At 45.5% G+C, this 14,641-nt stretch overlaps 1 protein-coding gene across 2 annotated transcripts in view; it reads right to left on the bottom strand.

Annotated features, from left to right (window-relative positions):
* RNF2 (ring finger protein 2) overlaps positions 1–12,899 on the bottom strand; it is a 38,205-nt gene extending 25,306 nt beyond the window's left edge. The window contains exon 1 of one of the 2 annotated variants that reach the window (XM_090048322.1): positions 12,312–12,899. The gene's annotated coding sequence lies outside the window, so the exon portion shown is untranslated. The remainder of the gene's footprint in view (positions 1–12,311) is intronic. The other variant, XM_090048323.1, reaches the window with a different exon arrangement.
* Between the last annotated feature and the right edge of the window lie 1,742 nt (positions 12,900–14,641).

The raw sequence follows: 14,641 nt of genomic DNA, 5'->3' as shown, positions 1-14,641 counted from the left end.
TCTCTGGGGCTGCGCAGCCCCAACAGGGAAGACACATGGCTCTAGCATGTAGGGCTTCCCTCCCTGCTGTGCGAGTGCAGGGGCTGCATGCGAGTGACTGGGAGCACTGGCAATATAGGCAGCTGTGTAGAGACTGCACCCCTCTCTGCGATGTGCAGCACTGGCCAGAGCCACGCCACTGCCTGCCAGGGATGCATGCCATGGGGGCTGTGTGGGGGGGTCCCCACACCAGCCCACTCTCCCTCATACCCCAGCTCTGTGCTGCCACCAGTCCCCTCCCAGGTCCCTCTCAGCTGCAGCCTTACCCCCACTGCTTCCCTACCTACTGCCGAAAGCCAGCAGGAGACCGCGGAAGCGAGCAGGATCTGCCAGCTGCAGCAGCACCAGCCCCGCATGGAAACTGCATGCTGGCCGGGCCCTTTCGCCTATGAGGGTGGGAGCAAGGCAAAAGGGTACATTTTGGGGGCTTAGTGTACCTGTGGATGCCTCGCTCCCACCCTCGTGGGTGGAAGGACTGTGCAGGAAACGATTTGTTGGGAGGCCCCGCATGCCAGATGAAAGTGCCTGGCAGGCCAGATCCAGGCTGTATTTTGCCCATTCCTGTAATAACCAAATCAAGATAAAAGTGTTTTCTAAAACATTAGAGCCAGGTACAATCATGAAATACGCAGAACTTTTGGCAGAGGTGTTCTCTTTTATTAGACCAACTAAATAGACACCAAAAAAAAAATCTTTATTTGCAAGCTTTTGGGCTCACGCACCTTTCCTCAGGCAAAGAAGAAAGCCCAGGTTGTAACATTTCTCCGAGGTAGAAATGAGAATTCATAACGCACTGGAGAATAACATCTTTCTAGATGTTATAGTTTCCCCTGAGTGGAAAAGTTCCTTTCATGCAAAGTAGGCTCAAATAAAAGTTCAAACAGTCTGTTTATTTCCAAGTTGTCTGATGGTAAGCTGGGTGTTGAACTTTTTCTTCCTTCTTGGTAAGATGATTTTTATTATACAGGAAAGAGGCTTTCTCCTTTGCCTAAGGAAAGGCTCATGAGCCCAAAAGCTTGCAAATAAATTGTTTTGCAACTATTTAGTTGATCTAATAAAAGACATCACATCTGCCAAAAGTTCTGCTTTTTTTTTTTTTTACTTAGATCAATTCCACCTTGGACTTTTTGAATGTTTGTACCTAGCCTAGAAGAAATCCTTCTCAGGGCCAAATGACATGGTTACCTTTGTGACCAACCTGTTCAACCAACGAACTAGATGCACAGAACCTGGGCCATCAAAAAGCAAACACATATTTCAAAAGGCAAAATGCATTTTTGTTCAGCCCTAAGCTTCCCCCAAAATATGCAGTTAATCATTGTGTTCCAATAAAACAATCTTCTTGGAAAGCATTAACGTGGAACAAAAGAAAAAAAAAATAGTTGAACAATTTAGTGAGTTAGGGACTTAAGCTGCTTGCAAATGTTAAAAAAAGAAATGGTGCTTTCTTTAAACTCTGTGTGCTCCTGCACTGAGCCCGGCACATGCCCAGAAGAGAGGACACATTAACTGGACCTGGCTCACCTGACATCTGTATAGATCAAGCGCTTTAATGAGGCTTTTTTGGCACTTTTATCTAATAGCTGATTGAATCAGCAATTAGATAAAAACACCGAAGAAGTCCCCGCTGAAATGCCCAATCTATACAGACGCTACAGAGCCAGGTCAAAGTCACACACTGCTTCTTCTGGTAAAATGCAGTTCTTTGGTTTTTTAACATCTGCAAAAAACCCTTATTCTTTAATGTTTAATGACATTTAAACTAGACCCAGCAAGCAAAGTGCACTGCTTTAGAATACAGTTCCTTCCCCTTACACACACACACACACACACACACAAGTTCTGTTATTCACTTTGGTATTAAAAAAAAAAACAAAAACCACACAGGTCATCTTACTAGAAGCAGCTATTTTACAAGGAACATACAGTGAATTTTGACCTCCGGCACAATAGTATATTACTGTAATACTGTATTCCAGTACCTCTAAATACCCAGCTTTTAGTTTATCACTATTTTACTTAATGAACGATTTAAAGTGGTAGCCACAGGAACTAAAAGGCACCTCAAGATTACATAACAAAATTATGTTACATTTTATATTGTACAAGTAGGATAAGCCAATGTCTGAGCACAGGCAGTTTTAGGAAGAAATGAGGCAACCTATTATCACTCATTTGCTTTAGTAACATAAGTGGGGCTCTTTATAAATAACAAAGACTTAACAATATGACTTGTAATTAGCAACATTTATGCCAAATTATTGCTTAAAATAGTTGTGTACATATTAACTAGAATACTGTTATCTGTAAAAGCCAGTCAAAACTAATTAAAAAGGCTATTAATGCACTAACTTGTCATTATAAATTAAGAGAATGACATGCCTCAGAAGTCAAGTAATAAATAACTCAGCACTTACATGGTGCTTTTCATCCTCAGACAGCTTTACAAATAAATTACTCCTCATGCTTACCCTGTGATGTAGAAAAGATACAGGGTTTGCGGAGAGAGGTATGAAGATGATACTTCTAATAATTAGATATTGTTATGAAAGATAAGTAGGAGAAACACACCACCAAATCTATGGGCAGTACTATGCTGCTGGGAAACAGGATGATGATGAGTTTCTTACAAAGCTGCTGCCCCAGATTCCAATATCAAATGGCTGTCTGTAGACCAAACTTTGGCTAGTGGGTGTCTGATGACTCTTAAGTCACTTTTCCTCACCATATACACTACAGACTATGGGAACGGAGAAATAATTTTCTCCTGCTAGGGTTTGCTTTAGTACCGCAGGTTCTGTTAACTACTGAGGAAAGATGTCTGCTTGTCTGCTGCTCCCCAAGCCCACTGGCAGTTGAGCAGAAATATAGATGGTTTAGGGTGGGAGACGTATTAGATGCCCGAGTAACTCTAGTACTATTTTTTGGTGGTATTCTACCTTCCCACAAGTAGACAGAGTGAAATTGTGACCACTCAGTTTCACTACTGCCCATGGGGGCAATCCTCCCTCTTCTCCCCATTCCCCCACTCTCTCCCTCTTATGACTCAGGAAACAGGCCATGATATTCTTAAAAGTCTCTCTGCTTCTACCTAGGAAAAGAACTGGAGCAGAAAATCTAACAAAAGGTCTCATCACATAGGTTCACTGCTTCAACTCCACTGGCATAACTAAAGCAGTACAACTACTTCTAGCACAGATAAAACTATACCAGTACCATAGAAGAAATAAGCTACTTCACCTTTGTTGTGCAAAAGGACTGGCATTAGGGGATATACCAATATACATATCAATTTTAAAAAATAAGACACAACCCTAAGCAACATAGTCAAACTGCTGTGAAGGTAGTGTATAAACCAGGCCTCATTGTGGTCCGTGATAGTGCTGTTTGAATAATTATCCTCATAATCATAAGAGCTAGACTTTTGGTTTTTTTAAGAAAGTACTTAAACCTCAGCAGAGATTAATAGCATAGGTTCTCCCACTTGCCAGGTCTCACTCCCCTGTAAGAGGGATGAGGCGTCAAATATATGCCCATATAAGACTAGCAGAGCAAGACAAAAGAGTTTACTGATTTCTTAGGTGACATGAAGTACTGATGGATCCCAGCCACAGATGGAAATCAGACCTCCCTTTCCCAAGAACAGGCAGATGCACATCAACACATAGGGACCTATTTTTCACACACAAAATCATTAGAATTACAGCTTTCTGCTAGGGTAAAACTGAAGCCCCACACTGAAGTAACTATCTAGCTTCCCACAAATTTGTACTCGAATCCCACACTTTCATATATTTGTTGACCAAACCAAACCAGTCCAGTTCCTACCTAACCTCCCCACACCCTTTTTAAATTGCCATGTGCTAAAAAATTGCATTACTAATACACAATAGTTATCTAACAAAGCACTATACAACATGTTTATGTTTTTAAGCAAGTCTAGCCTTTTATTAGTAGATTTAAATAACTCTAGTTTTAGTTACACTTTAAGGATGGTGTGATGCACACTGAGAATAAACAAGTAATGTGATGATAACTGTTTTAATAATCCTACTATAATATTTGTAGCTGTTCCTTATCAGTCTGTTTTCCTAATTTAGAAGAGTGTGTTAAAAACACATTAAATTATTTTAACAACAAAAAAAATAATAATGATATTCTATCACAGCAGAGAAGTGATGATCATATTAAGAGAAAAACTGTTTTTAAAGTGTCATGGAAAAATGTCACCCTAAGATGGGCTCATACAGCCTGCACTAATATGAATGAGAGATGCCCTATTCATAGTCAGGATCACAATAAGCAAAAGCCATTTATAGATGGATATAAACTTCATTATGGACCTGCCAGTTGCAATCCATGTTTATAACCAAATTAAGTTCTGCACATAAAATAGATTTTGACCATATAATGAATATTCTGTTATTTTAAAAGTAAATATTGGTTTATGATCTAAGATGTTTAATAAAATATTCTCTCTAATACTGTCAGACTTCTATATTTCTAGTCCTTTAAGTTTTTGTTGTTAAATTTCCCATAAGACTCTCTGAAATCATGTGTATAGAAAAAAGATTCAACTGTAATTTAAATTAAAAAAAAGGAACAAGGAAAACACACACATGCCCCACCACCCTCCCTCCTCCAACCCCAACACACGCATACAACTAGGGTCAGTCCTCTTCCTCCTTCCCCAAATTATCCTTCACAAAGTTTCTCCTCCAGAAAAGGATACATTAAAAACTACAACAGATACAATGGAATATGTAAGCTTATGAAGTACAGGGAAGTTGTAATTATCCCCAAAATAAACATCATCATCCCAAGAATTCCAGGGTAATGTAAACTGGATAGAGTCAAGCTTGTTAAATGTATGAAACTGCAGGCAACTACACAATCCTAATTCTGTTCCTTAGTTACAATATAAGGGTGGGGGAAGGAACCATTATTGCATTTAACATAATCTAGTTTTGAGACCAGAAATACTAAATGCAATAAAGGTAAATCACACGCATAGGCACCCAGTAGAATTGAGGAGTCCAAGTAGGCAGCAAGGTTCCTAATAACTTAGCAATTTAAGAAAAGACCCCCTTGCTGGGGAGACGGAATGTTGCAGAAGTTATCCAGTATGCTTAAATCTACTATTAATCAGACCTCAAACCCTGGCTTCCAACAACCTACCCTCCAGAAGTTAATGAACATAGGAGCAGTTGTACTGAAGAGAAAAACCTGATACTATCATTATGAAACCTAGAGCAGACTTCTCCCAGATGTCATCCAATACTGGAGAATACAAAATATTGATCTAGAAATAAACTAGCTCAATGGCAAAAGGTCTTTCAAATACATTTCTTCTCCTGAGGGAGAAAGCACAGGAGGCACATCTTGCCTGATGCCTCAAGATGTGGAAAATTCCTGTTAATTGCCATTTCACAATTTACTAGCAGTGACATTAATTGATCCATATTCTCTGGATTGTAACGGTATTTTCAATCTGGATGTCAAGCTGCTCAAGCTGGCAACAGCAAACTCTGGAGTTTGACAGCTATGCTCTCATAGTTGCTTAAGTAGCATTTGCCATCCACATGTTCCTGGATTGGAATATTTCAATGACAAGTGAGAGATGGTAATAAATGTTAAATTAGTATTTTGTAACAAACAGAACAACAGACAATCCAATCCTCCCATTCAGTAAAAATTAAAACTTGTTCCTCTCATTCCTACGGCTGTTTTATAGTTTTGAAGATGAATGTACTTGTGCATCTGACAACTGAATGCTTTTAAAAGACAGTTTTTTAAAAGTTTGATGTACCCCCTTCCATATCTTAAAAAATTAGTAAACCTAGTTAAGAATTAAATGTTAGACATGTTACTTAATGAAAGTCTTGCACATTTCTCAAGCTCAACTAATTCTTATGAATTTTATATTTCTGTTAGGATCTCAAATGTGTATTACAAATACAGGCTTTTGGATCATTCTCTTCTTTTCTGTATCAAAAGTTATTTGTGTGGTTAGCCAACCCCAAAGCAGCCTTGATGCCTCCCTTATACCTTCTCCAGCTACACAGACAGAAAGTAGAATAAACTGGCTGTATACAGTATACATCTTCAGGGCATTATATCAAGTTTTCCAAAACACCCCTAAATTTACAAGGATGCTAATTTTTTCTAGCCCTTAAAAGTGTCAGAATTAAACTTCAGAATTAACAATCAAATTGAAATTAATGGGGACATTCTAATGGTCTTTTCACAGTCTGAAGAGTCAGCTCCTGGCAGAGCTGCATCAGATGACATTCAGAGGGTTTTTGGAAGTGTCATAAGGACTCAAAGCTTTAAAGAAAGAAGGATGAGTGGAAGCTTTCAGAATCTGGAAAAATCTGTCTCTGTCATGGCAACCAGTTAAATACAAAAAGGCTAAGAATGACACACCTTATCTAAAGAGATTCTCTTAACATCTAGACTCATTTTCTAACGATCTTTATTACCCTAAAAATGAAGTAAAGTATGAAGCATGAAGTAGGAAAGCAAGGTAAAGAATACACTAGGCATTGGTCAGAAACACATGCTACCCCTAACCAAGGAAGAAGGAACAAAGAACATTTACTCCATCCTTAACTCTGCTGTTGACAGCACATATGGGGTGCAAGTCATCCCACACTACTGGTTAGACTAGGAGTATGTCAAAGATATGGCCCACAAGCCAGATATGGCCTGCAGGACCCTTCACGGCCTGGAATTTTGGCAGCAGGAAAATGTGGTGACAGCATTAATTACCACAGCTCCTGTTGCTGCCATTTGTTCCACCACCAAATTTCCAGCCCCAAGAGGAGTCCATGGGCCAGATCCAGAGTGGAGCAGTATTATCTGGGCTGCAGGGCCAGAAATTTGGCAGCAGGAGCACTAGCTGGTACTGTTCCAGTAACCACAGCAATTAACAATGCTGCCAACAAATTTACAGCACTGCCAGCTAGACAACACAGCCCCACACTCTGGATCTGGCCCACAGGGCTGGATGAGTTTGACACTCTTGGTTTAGAGGTCCCAGTTAAAAGAGGACCAGTGTCAGGGTCCTGCTACCATGGAATATACCTGTTACGCCAGATAGTTATGCTTCTTTTTAACAGATAGTTGCTTGCTTGTATAATATACTGTGGCCCATTTAGAGAGGGTTAACAGTTTTGTACCATCTTCCTAAAACTGTTCTGTGATCTAAGTATTGTCCAATCAATCAAGATTAACGCTGGGAATTTAAAATGTCAAGGTTGTTAATTATTTCACCGCTGATCGTTTTAGTCGAAACATCCAAGTAGTGGCTTACACCACAACCAGCCTTCCACATCCTCACTGGTACCAAAAGCCCAAAACTGAACTGCCAAAAGCCATGTCAACACTGCATCTTTCTGATGGCAGATGCAAGTTAGTCAGGGATGTAAAGAGGTGCAATCTTTAACCAAAGTAACTGTGCTGAAAAAAGCCCATACAAGTAAATGTATTCTTTTTTTGTTGTTGTAACACTTTGCTTGTCCAGGGTATAGATGTTCCTATGATGCAAAGTATATCCACATTAGAAACCAGTGTACTTTATAACTATATTTGTACCAGTACAGCACTTTTCAGGTGCATATGACCATATAGCCAAAGATTTTTGCTTCCCTCCTATTACTATGATACATCTAAGCATCATGAATAAACAAAATTGTGATATAATAAAACTGCAAAAATAAAAAATGACAATATTAAAAAAGGGAATGTAAAAATCAAAATAAGACAGGGCTGCAGTGTTGATTTATCATCTTCCTATTTAATTTAGCAAAGCTTTCTCTCTGGGATTGCTGCAAGGTTTCAAAGTTGCTCTACCAGCATGCCAATGAACCAAGGAAGTCAGCAAAAAAAAAAAAATTAAAAAAAGTGTGTGTGTGTGTGTGTATATATATATAATATACACATACATACACGCGCGCGCGCGCGTGCACACACACACACACACACTTAATTATAATTGCACCCTCCTCCCTCCATATAGATACAGTTTATACTGGGAAAGAATCCTTTTGACAATGCAACCTATATTTTTGGGGGAAGTGGTTTAACTATATCTGTAAAAAAAAAAAAAAAAAAACTACTTTTGCTGGTGAACAGTTGTCTTCATTAGGGAGCTTTCCCACTCTACTATCAGCAATGTCTCTGTAGTATAAACTAACCCAGGGATATCAAACTCACCCCATGCCCTGGGCCAGATCCAGACCATAGGAATCCTTCATGGGCAAGATGCATCACAGGGCATGAGGTAACAGGAACAGCCACAACAGGTGGCAAGGCTGTCTTAGCACAGACTTGACTCATCCTCCTCCACCGATGGCCAAAGGTCCCAGATTCTGCAGCAGGCCACACCCCCACTTAATTCTTTGACAGACTGAATGACACACAGGCCAGATCCAGCCCACAGGCCATGTCTGAACACCCCTGGACTAGCCGATCCTCAGAGTAGTATCTTGGATACAGAAGTGGTTATACACCAGGGGTGTGCAAAATACAGCCTACAGACTGGATCTAGTCCACCAAGTGATTCTATCCAGCCTGCAGCATGACACATCACCATGGCATGTACGACCTCCCCCACCACCCCCAGGTGTGGAGTTGCCACCTGGCACAGAGCTCAACCCCACTATCCCCATGTGTGGCTCCCAGACATGTTGGAAGCTGTAGTTTGCTGGGCTGATGGGATGGGGCCACGGATGGGCAGGGAGCAGCATCTAGGACAGGGGAGGACAAAAAGTGGCCCACCAGGCCATTCTATCCAGCCCGTGAGGCCCCTAAAAAATGTACAAAATTTAACATTTATCTGCCCTGGGCTGCCTGTCATGCAGCCCTCGATAGCGTGCCAAAACTCAATAAGCAGTCCTCTGCCCAAAATAATTGCCCGCCCCTGGTCTAGAAGCAGGACAGGTGGGTGGGGCCAGGATCACAGGGTGGTGACACTGTGGGGCTGGGGCATAGGGCAGAGCTGCCATGTGTTCCTCACACATCCCTGTGGTGGGCGCTGGTTCCACAAGCAGGGGCTTGCTGCTGCTCACAGAACCAGGGATGTGTGGGGGGGGTGGAAATCATGGCTCTTCCCCAGGTCCAGCCCCGCACTGTCACCACCCTGCAATTCTGGTCCCAGCCCCACCCACACACCGCACTCCCAGAGGCCACTCGCTACCCATCCTATCCTCATGGCTGAGTGTGCCTTGCCTGTGGGGGTCCTGGGCCTATCTCCATGGAGACCTCACACACTTGCCTGCCCACTGTCTGGCACCCCCAGCAGTGGATGCAGGGCAGATGGGCCCAGAGTCTTGATACGATCAATTGACACTCCACCCACACACACTTGTTAGAACCCAGAAGCCTATGGGCCTGGGTTTTTAATTACTTTTTAATTGAACATAAAACACCAGGTGGTGTAAACCAGTGTTTCCCAACGGGTGTACTCCACAGCTGGCCACATGCCACCCCCTCCTCCGCCCCACATCTGGCTGGTGTGCCATGAGATGGAAAAAGCCATGCAAGTGTGCCATGGGATGAAAAGGGTTGGGAAATGCTGGTGTAAACATCAGTGATGGGGGAGCTAGGCCAGATCAGCACCCCCTCCCCACACCAGCTCTCAACAGCTCACCAAAACTCCTTACCTGGCCCTCCAGCCCAAATAATTGCCCAACCCCATTATAGAGCTGCTCATCTCAAAAAGGTTCAGTCAAGTGACTGAAATTCAGCTAACAAGAGAAAACACTTTAAAACCTACCTTACAACACACAACCTACACTACAAATGTTACAGTTACCTGTAACTTTATACAGTTATAAACCACTATAACCAAATCAAGAATTCTGCTTCTTTTCCAGTGATACCAGCCAGCAGACCTCAGAGACATTAATCTGCTCCAGCAGGTCATTTCTCAACCAATCATCAGTTACAGACAGAAAGGCAGACTATATGCTGAAGCAGTCGCATAGCTTTCATAGCATGCAAGCAAGGCCAACATCTGGATATTATATATCAAGAGCTATGTTGAAAAACTGAAAAAGGAAAAACGTAACTCAAGCATATAAGACTACTTTAACATCCATATTAATCATATAGAAACATTTTTGTTAAATTGGTAAGTAATTCTGATACAGAGCTTGGCCAAAACCAACAGTAATGTGTTTTCAGGCCTCTCTCCATATTAAAAAATATATCTCTGCTAGCAATATGTCAAACTGTGTCAGATCATTGCAACATTTAACATAATTTGGTCCACTGTGAGAGGGGGGAAAAAAAACCCAACACATTTTTAACTATATAGACTATTGCTGCTTGTGTTCAAACTGCTCACAAGAGAATACTGCAATCCAGAGGGGAGACAAAAAAAATCACAACTTTGAAAATTTCCATACTGCAACAAGTCCCAACAGCACCATGACATTAAACTCTATTCATTCTTCAGTGACTGGCTTAAATTTAAGATATCCCACCAGAGATCAATTAACCAACCTTTCCTACAAAAAAATTAAAATAAAAAAAATAAAAAATCAGAACCAATAATATCCCTTCTTCTCTAATCCATCATCTCTATCCCTGGGTAGCTATCACTAGCCCACTGTTCTACGGAGTCAATGTGAAGTGGGCTATCTGAAGTCCACCCATGCCTTAAGCAAAAAGTAAAGCATTAGTGATATACTTTACACAAAGACAAGAATTATGCCTGTTTTTTAACTTTAGACTTGTGTTTTAGTTGGCCACCATAAAAAAAATCTGGGAAAAGAGAACAGTTTAATTCCCTTTTCTCTTTGCTTTATTTCACACCACATTATTTTTATTTTGTACTTTTAAATGCCAGTGGAAAGAGAAGTATTTAAAACAACTAAAAACTGATGACATTTCCCTTGGTAGCTACATTTCTCTCTCATGAGACACCAATCCTGAAAGTTTCTAAACCTTGTTATTAATTAAGCAGGATGCTCTACCAAATTTTTCTCCACAATGTGCATTAAGAATGACACACAGTGCTATTATAAAGTGCCATTGATAAAGACAAAAGCATGCCATTTATTTCACTGGGACCTTGTATATTAAAAACTGAGAGACCTGTTGGTACCAGACTGTATTTTTCTTGGCCATTAAAACTGGCCAGGTGGTTACAGTTATGATACTGAACCACATTAGTGACTCAGAAAGAGAAGAGAAGAGAAATAATGCCTCCAAATGCAGGATTTTTGTCTTACTGCTACTGTGCTACATAGTAGAACAGATGCAGAAGTTAGGTAAAATGCATTTTGTGAACAGATGTCAGATCAGAGCCAAACCCCTCCCCCAGTAAATGCTGTTGCTATTTAGATATTGTCACCTCAGCTTTGTGTGACATGGCTTTTGAACCATGTGTGAATGGAGCTTTCTAATTGACAGCATCACCCAACTGTCTGCTTAGTAAATGATCTGCCACTTTTTCCCCTCCAAACAAATAACCTGTTATATTAGACACACACACACACACACCTTTTAAATATCCAAAGATGCTTCAAGAAGTTTCCTTAAAACATACTGCAAATAATCTAAGCAACCTCTATCTTACCAATCAGCCTCAACACCAGCAGTGAGCTTGACACAGTATGTGTATTTAAATATCAAATGATACCATGCAAAGCTGCATAAGGAAAACAGATCAACTGCACTACCTCCTATAACAAACCAATTTTCCCAACTATTCGAGTCGGTCTAATCAGAGATATCAGATTTCTCCAAAGAACCTTGTCTGCTTCTGTGCTTAGACCAACCTAGCTATAACCTATACCACTACAATGAACCAAGCATTTCTCATAGGAAGATGAACAGACCGTGACAGACATTTGACAAAGTTGTTTTCCCAACCTGCAAAAAACAGTCTCACCCATGCCCTAATACCACATTTTTAAACCCCAACAGTTTCCTTTCATCTTTTAAGGAAAAATCCTTTTTTAAAAAGATGCAAGAACCTCTTTGCGAGAGGATGGACCTGCTCCTCCTCACCCTTAGCCCAATTCCCAGGCTCCCGCTTGGGCATCGTAGCATCTTACCCACCAAGAACCCTCTGGATTCCCATTTTCCAACTACCCACTTGTCTAATAAAAGAGAACCCATCCGCCCAAAGAGCCTTGCCTACCTATGTCCTTAGCCCAACACGGCTCCAACAAAAACCCTGAGTGTCCAGGAGATTGCTCCTGGAGCCAGCTACCCGAGTTGGGTGCACGGCTCGGTGAGAGAGGAAGTGTGATACCCACCTGCCGAGCCAGGCGCGGCGGCCAAGGCGAAACGGCAGACAGAAGTGACAAGTGCTGCTCAGGCTAAACAGTGGCAGAGTTTCACGCAGAGCCAGGGCGACCTGGGAGCCAGAGCTCCGCCGGCCGTGCGGCCGGCCCCTGCTACGCGCCGGGGAGGCGCCGGCCTGTCACAGCGGGGCCGAGAAGCGGGCAGCCAGCCGCTCCCCCCGGAGACCGGGACCGGGACTAGGGCCGGGGCAGCGCCCACCCTCCCCGCCCCCGGGTGCCGGGCTGAGCCTGCGGGGCGGGGGCAGCCCTAGCAGCACCCCGCAGCCCGCCCCAACCCGCGGGGGGCCCCGCTCACCGCCGGCCGCGCCCTGCCCTCGCCCGGGCCCGCAGCAGCCGCAGCAGCACAATATGGCGAGCAGCGGTCTCCGCAATGGAGCTCGGGAAATAGAGGGGAGTTACATATTCATGGCCGGGGCCGGGCAGGGGAGCGGAGACAGAGCTCCCTCCCCGCCCCGTAGGCGCCCCCTCCAGCCGAGCTGCCGGCCCCGGGCCCCCCGCCCTGGCCGCGCCTTCCCTGCGGGCGGGGCAGCTCCCTCAGCCGGCGGGGAGCAGGCTCGGCCCCTCCTCCCGGCCTTTGTTCAGGCGGGGACCGAAGGAGCCCTTGCGGCGGGGGGGAGGACAGGAGGTTTTAAACACCGGGCTACACATAGCCTTGGCTGGGATGGTGGAGTGGGGCTGGTCCCGCGCTGAGCAGAGGCTCGGACAGGATTACCTCCTGAGGTCCCCTCCAGCCACTGGCAAGCGCAGGGGGTGCTGGCAGGTGCACATGCACCCCCTGAGCGTGGTGGTGTGCCTGCGGGCGGGCAGGCTCGCCACACCGGCCCCACCCCCGCCACACACCCACCCCCTAGCTACCAACACCACTGGCAGGATCTGTGGGCTGTCCACCATCACTGCCACCCAAAGGTGACACGGCTGGCGGTGTCTTCTGCAGGTGTTCGCTGACCACAGGGCAGCACTCACCCCGCCAGCCACCAACAGCGCGGCCTCCCCTTGCGGGGGTCATCATGCCCCACCAGCCTCCAGGGGCATGTGGCATTCATGCTTCCAGTGCTCAGTTTCTATATCAGGAGGGCGCCATAAGAGAACGGTCATCTTGGCCAGGCACTGGTCTGCTGATGCTACCCCACCTTCACCCTGCGCTATACTCCTAGATTCATAGATGGTAAGGCCGGAAGGGGCTTTGGAAGATCATCCAAGGTCCAGCCCCCTGCACCAAGCAGGAGAGATAATGGGGGTCAGGTGACCCCAGCAAGGTGACTGTCAGTTAGGCTCCAGAGCAGTGAGAGACGCGCGGGTGAAGCCCGCTGTGCCCCCGCTCCCCCGAAGCTCCCCAGACACCCCCTCAGCAGCCGTGAAGCCCCCTGCTGACCCCCAGCACAGCCGGAGGTAAGCGGGCTCGTGGTGGGAAGGGGTTAACTCCTCGCTCCCTGGGGGGAGGCCGCTGCCGGGTCAAGCCCCCGCCCAGGCCCCTACTTGGCCCAGCCCCCCAGGGAGCCCCCCGACCGGAGCCGCGCGAACAGGCTGCGTAAACAGGCGCTTGAGTTAGCGTGGAGTTCGCGCAGGGGAGGGCACGGGAGGGCACGAGACCCTGCCTGTGACCCCCCAGAGTAGTCAGCCCCAGCCGTAGCCAGCCTACCAGAGGCATGACACGGATGGGCACGCACTGCACCCCGAGGGTCCTCTCGGGCTCTGCGGCCCCCCCACTGGGCACCTCAGAGACGGCCGCCCAGACGGAGCCCATGCTTCCGGGCTCCACGCAGACGGAGCCCCTGGCTCTTGGCTGCGGGGGCTGCCTGTCTCTTTTTCAGGCTCTGGGGCCCGGGAGCATGGCCACCTCCCCTTGTGGGGTCTGCTCCCTACTGGGGTCTCTGGCGCACCAGCTGGAGGAGCTCCAGGCCACAGTTCAGAGACTGCGTGCCATCAGGGACTGCGAGCAGGAGATAGACTCCTGCTGCCAGGCCCTTCTCCCCCGGGAGCCGCAGGGGAGAGCACCGTCTCCCTCCACGACTAAGGAGGACTCTGGGACCTCCCACTCTGCCCAGTCAGGGGCATGGACCAAGGTGGTCAAGGGCCCCAAGGCCCGCCGCACCAAGGCCCCTCCCTCGCCGGAGCTTAGCAACAGGTTTGCACCTCTTGCAGCCCCAGCAGAGCCTGCTCAGTTGCCAGGTCCCGCAGACAACCCAGGCTCAACCACAGCTACTGCCCCCGCTCTCCCCAAGACAAAGCGAAAGGTGTTTGTTGTGGGAGACTCCATCCTGCGGGGGACCGAGGGGGCAATC

The sequence above is a fragment of the Crocodylus siamensis genome, chromosome 5 (genome assembly GCF_052110815.1).
Source record: "Crocodylus siamensis isolate JL-2025a chromosome 5, ASM5211081v1, whole genome shotgun sequence".
Lineage (NCBI taxonomy): Eukaryota > Metazoa > Chordata > Crocodylia > Crocodylidae > Crocodylus > Crocodylus siamensis.
This window is presented reverse-complemented; position numbering and strand designations above follow the sequence as displayed.